This window comes from Urocitellus parryii, chromosome 16 (genome assembly GCF_045843805.1).
Source record: "Urocitellus parryii isolate mUroPar1 chromosome 16, mUroPar1.hap1, whole genome shotgun sequence".
NCBI classification, from domain to species: domain Eukaryota; kingdom Metazoa; phylum Chordata; class Mammalia; order Rodentia; family Sciuridae; genus Urocitellus; species Urocitellus parryii.
The window spans coordinates 22,427,129-22,433,466 of NC_135546.1; positions in this window are offsets into that span (position 1 = coordinate 22,427,129).

Below are 6,338 nucleotides of genomic sequence, written 5' to 3' on the forward strand. Positions count from 1 at the left end.
TACTGATTAAAACAGAATGGACTAATACATAAACATATTCTTCCAAATTCTTGTGAATTATATTCACAAGCCTATAATTTGGCACCATGAATTGCAACTTACCAGCACATTTATTTGATTTTCTAAAATATTTAATGTATTTCCTTCTGATCACGGTCCCTTGTTTGACACTACCAACTGAAAGTTCTTAACCATGTGAGATTCCATTCTATAAAATGAGGTTTTGAACATAGAACCTTATTTCCCTCTAAAGATTTCAAAATGTACAATTACTCAAATCATAATTGTTCTATGAGTTATGAAGATGACGAAAGCAAGATTATCAATCAAAATATTAAAACTTATTAATTCCCTGGTATTAAGTATACAAATTAGTAGTGTTTAAAATCTCTACATGACATACCATATGTAAGTTATGTCCCGTGAAGTTATTAAATTGAAAAATGAAGAAGTAAAACTGACATTCCCTATAAGAAAAATTGACTCATTTTAGCAGGATCTCAAAGAAGCAAACATCTTTAGAAGACAATATCCTCATTACACCACACAGAACATGGTCCTCTGTGATCCAACAGATCCAATAAGCCCAGAGGACCATGTTCAGTATGGTGCAATGAGGATATTCTCTTCTGAAGATGTTTGCTTCTTTGAGAAGCAAAGAAGCTACTGGGAAAGCTCACTAGTAGATTGAATTTCCTCCTCCAATGCCCTTTTTAGAATCCAGAATAACTCTGCTTCTGAAGACACAGATGTACTTTGTAATCTGAAAAAGCTGAGCAGAGCACAAACACTTGTAAGTTTTATGGAAAGGATGTGTTTAAGTTCTGTCTCTGCAGATTTGTAATTTTAATGTCTGTAGAAAGGCAAGAAGTTCCCACTGGAGAACACAGAACTGTGGCTGTCCCAGTGGGACATGTCATCTCTCTCAATTTTATTGTCTTCTCTGATGGATAACAGGAATGCAAGAGATCTGGGCTTCAAACTCTTAAAGTTTCCTGGACTCATCTGGAAAAGGTTCTTGATTGAGATCATTTTCTCATGTTGATAAGGAAACTTAAATTACTCTAATTCTGGTCCTAAAATCAAATTAGTCCAACCCTGTCCCACAACTTATAATGCCTCTACTTTAATGTGAGGGACTCGTGGTGCCCCCATAATGTCCCTAAAGCCCTGAAGTGAGTGATGGGCCCGTCTTTCCCAGTTTGTACATGGAGCATACATGGAGCACACCTTCTTGGGGATAGTGATGGTTTGGTAAGTCATCCTTTCGAAAGTGACAGTCCTGTGGCTCAAGCTCTAAGTGAAATATTAAAATTAAGAAGAGGAAGAGCTATAGGTCACATGTTGTAGAAATCACAGGCAGATGGAATCTAGTCAGAGCTGAGGCAGAGTCCGAGCTGGAGTCCACTCTAAGAAACCTACATGATCAACTCCAACTTCTCTGAGAGAAAACCATGTAAAAAGCAGGCTCAGTGTCCTGGGTACTGTATATAAATATACATAAAGCATTTAAGCGCTGTATTAAAAAAGGATCCCCATTATCTAGAGTCAAAAGAAAGGACAGTCATTTCAAGCAGACCCACTTATGTTCCAGTTGTAGAAATTGGAAGATAGTTCTTTAACACTGCCATTATCAACATGTGAAGGGTAAGTACAAGCATGATAGTGAATTAAACATTTGTTTTTTCTAAGGGTAATGGAAATTTGGACTAAATCTAAATATGTAAAATGAAAACTAATATCCACAGACAGAAATGGGATGAGGGAGGTTGGAAAACTGAAGAAGAAAGTCACAATAATTGCCACAGCATGAGACCTCCAAAGCCACATGAGAGGGAAACATGAATCAGGAAAAGAATGCAAGTCATAGAACAAGTATTCAGCATATGAACAGTTAGGAAAGACACATCAAGGGCGGAGGAAAAGTATTCCCTCATGCAGCCCCCATCCTGGACCAACCACATGAAAGTTTTGTGCCTTTGGTGAATTTTTCTCTGCCTTACTCCCTGGCATAGCCGATTAATCACCAACGTGCCACCTGGAATACTGTCCCTCATATACACGCACTTCCTTGGAGGCTTCTGAATGAGCCATGGCAGAAGCTTGGCCAGTACTCTCAACTTCGTGGAGCCAAGATGAGCTCTTTGGAGAGGTGGAGAATTGCAGACCACACCATTGTTGTGATGTGGACTTGCTGTGTAATTAGGTGTTGTTGACTCCAATCTCTTTGTAGCCCTGATTTTTCATAGAGAGGAAAGTAATTTCATCTCTAATTGTGAGGATTAGGCCAAAACATACTGAACAAGTGGGTTCCAACCAGTTAAAGAAGGCTCTCTGGGGAGCTGGACATGGTGGTATTTGCCTGTAATCGCAGCAGCTTGGAAGGCTGAGGAAAAAGGGTCATGAGTTCAGAGCCAGCCTCAGTGAAAAAAATTTACTAAGCAGATCAGTGAGATCCTGTCTCTACATAAAATAGGGATAGGGATGTGGTTCAGGGGTTGAGTGCCCCTGAGTTCAATCTTCGTCATAGTACCACCCCAAAAAAAGAATGTCTGGGGAGTGAGTCTCAGGCTTTGGATTTATATGAGCTTTCATGGAGGTTCTAAAGTGTAGAACTAGTATAGAATAAGTGTTATGGGCCAAGCTCTGGGTTGGATGTGCATGCATTTGAATCCAGGCTTTTATATATATTTATATATATTATAGATTTGATGTTGATCTATTCATGGAATATTTCCTACACAAGGCATGGATGTGCTTTATTTAAATTCTGAAATAATAGATTTATATTTTAAACAATTTGCAGCTACATATTGAAAAATAACAGTCATCAGAAAATCACGTATGTGAAGCTAGATCATTTCATGTCTCTTTAGAACATGTAGATCTACAAGGCAAGAGAGTAAGAGAAACAATAAAAGTGAAACATGCATGAACTTGGGATGCCATTTAAAAATCTGAGGTGAATGTTGGTCCACAATCTGACTTCCATAACAAGACCCCTACAGCACAAAAATTAAAAATCAAGAATAAATAAAGGGGATAGATTCAAATGAAAAAGCTGCTTCTCAGCAAAAGAAACAATAATGTGAAGAAATAACCTACACATTTTATACAAATCACTTCAGTCAGAATGGCAATCATTAATAATACAGGCAACAATAAATGTTGGTGAGGATGTGGGTGAAAAGAAACACTCACATTGCTCATGAGATTGACTCCAAATTGGTCAACCACCATGGAAAGCAGTATGGAGACGCCTTGAAAAACCAGAATGGAAACATCATTTGACCCAGCTATCCCTCTCTTTGGACTATACCCAAAGGACTTAAAAACAGCATACTACAGGGAAACGGCTGCACCAATGTTTATAGCAGCACAATTCACAATAGATAAACCATAGAACCAACCTATGTTTCCTTCAACAGATGAATGGATTTATAAAATGTGATATATATTTATAATTCCCCCCACCAATGGAATATTACTTAGCTTTAAAGATGAATGAAACTATGCCATTTGGTGGTAAAAGGATAGAGGTGAAGAATATCATGCTAAGGGAAATAAGCCGCCACCCCCCCCCACAGTAAGACCATATGTTCTCTCCAATAACTCTCCAATAACTGTATGCTAATTCACAATGGGGGTGTGGAAGAATAGTTGTTTCGATTAAGTAGAGAGGAGTGCAGGGAGGGGAAGGAATATGGGGATAGAAATGATAGTACAATGAAACAGACATTACATATAATACATAATATATAGAGATGCTAAAGCACTCAAAAAGGGAGGGGAAGAGAATAGAAATTCAGTGGATTAGACAAAGTTGGATTGAAGAGAAGAAAAGGGAAATAGGAATACAAATGACAGTAGAAAGAATCAGACACAACTTTTCAATGTTTATATATAAATACACCACCAGGGAAGGTCCACACCATGTACACCTCAAGAAAGTTATGACAACTAAAATTAGTTTTACTCCATGTATAATATGTCAAAATTTGCTCTATTATAATGTATACCTAAAAACACTAATAAATTTTAGAAATGACAAGGGATAATTTGTATACTGAGAAAGTTTGTGAGTTAAAAACTCTTCAATGAATGGTAATGTCATTAAGGTTAAATAAAAGTATAAAAGGGTACCTTGAGCCCATACAAAACAATAATGGTAAATAGGGTTGCCAAAGTCAGTCTGCCCAACTATCAATTACCGCAAAATTTTTGGTTTACACCTCTTTTCTATTTGTTTTAGGAAGCAGCATAAGAACAATAATAACAAGTTGAGAAGAGAGGAAACATTACATAGTGTTAAGAATACTATTAATAGTGCTGTGTGCACTCAAAGCATTCTCAATTTCCTCCCCCATGCAATAAAAAATTATGCAGTTGAAAGATACACTACTTACTGATTAGATAACACATACATGTGTTTGTGACATTCAGTATGTGGGCAGCTGCTCAACTTCGCAAGTCAGATCCAATAGTTAAGGAAGAAACTCTCTTCACAGAGGACAGTGTTTCCTTGAGTAATACTATGAAAGCAAGAGAGAAAGCAAAAGGGAAAGACACAGGCAACTGTATTGCCAGACTAGGATATCCCAACCACTGAACCTGTGCACTAGGGAGTCCCAAAGAGCCTTTCAGGGTCCTGACTGGGAAGTGCTGGGCAGAGCATCCTCTCCACAGGTGAGAGTGTGAAGTCTTGTTCTAACTTGCATGGAAAGTGAGGCCGAATAAATACAAGTTAGAACAAAGAAAACTTTATTTTAACATCTTGCATGACCTGGTGATCCCTGAAGAACACCAAGTCCTCCCAAGAACAGGTTAGATCCTAGAGAAGGGAGTGATAGCCTTGAGATGACTAAATAAATTGGGAATCCAATGAGTGAGCCACCGAGCCAGATGCATTGAGAAATCAGCATTCTTTATCTGTTTCACAAAGGATTGCAGACATCATTCAATCAAGAAAAGGGAAGATCTTTCCTATTTTCCTTAGACCTCTAGGACTGAATCTTCCCTCCTGACCTTATAAATAGTTTAAATTCTCATATGTAAAATGAAGCCAGTTTTCTGCATAAAATAATGTGGAGATAAGCATGAAACCTAGAGATTTACCATTTGGAATAAAGAATGGTGTGAATATTATTCTCCTAGAACTTATCATTATATTTCAATATTTATTTTCCCAAATAAAGTTAAATGAAATGTTGGTGGGTGGTGTTTTTTTGACCCAAAAGGCTCACATATGAAGAGAATATTGTGTTTTTACTTTTTGAACAGGACTTGTAGATGAGAGTCTAGAGGTTTATTTCAATAAAAATTGTGTTTCTCTCTCTGAGGTGTCATGGGCTCTTGGAGCTATAAGATCTGAGGAGGGACATGGGTAGTTTATAGTATCTTATAATTACTGGGTTGCAGAGGGTTCTGGGAGACCATGACATATGCTATCTATCGTATAATCCAATAAGTATAACAAACATTATATTGTAAATTATTAAGTAGAACCAAAGCGTCTACAAAATGAAAATATATAATGAGATAAAAAATGTGGGGGTATAAATGCTCCTATAGTATGTCTTTTTCTTTTTACAGTCATCATTTTACCTGTTTCTAGTTACACTTTTTTACTGGATAGACAAAACTAAAGAAGTGGTCCCAAATTATGATGTTTTTCCTACACTAGATGTGAGTATAGTCACCTCAGTGATGAAAGTCATAGAATTCATGAGGAACTGCATGGTTTCTTCAGTGCAAGAGTCAGGATGGGCCTATGAACCATGTGGATTCCCCAGGAAATATTAAGACTATTTCCCCCTTCAGCAACCCTCCTTTATTGCCTGAATACGCACCTTGGCTTCTAGTCTCTTGGGTCATTTTCTTCTCCCTGATTGGGAGCTTGTATAACTCTCCAGAGTTGTAGATCCCTTAGGGAGTACTGCTACTCTATAAGGTGAAATGTTAAACTCATGATTCAAACTAGGGCTATCTGGGCATTATTTTAGTATCCCTAGGTCCTTCCTATAACTTTCTTAATTTTCCAAAAATTACAAACAAGAGAGTATATAATTTACATAAATAATATTCTTTAAATAATACTTGATTAAACATATGAAATAATTAATGGAGACATTATAGCATTATTTACACAATAGAATGTTTTACTATTGCATTGATCCATTAGCAAAGTGAATCGTGGGATATGTGTGACCTAATAACATCATTAAATGCATGACAAGGTTTACATTAAGAAATCCACACTTTATTTAGTATCAAATTGCATCTGTAATGAAATATAAATAAAAATGCTATGTAAAATGGGCATGGTGGACCATGCCGTG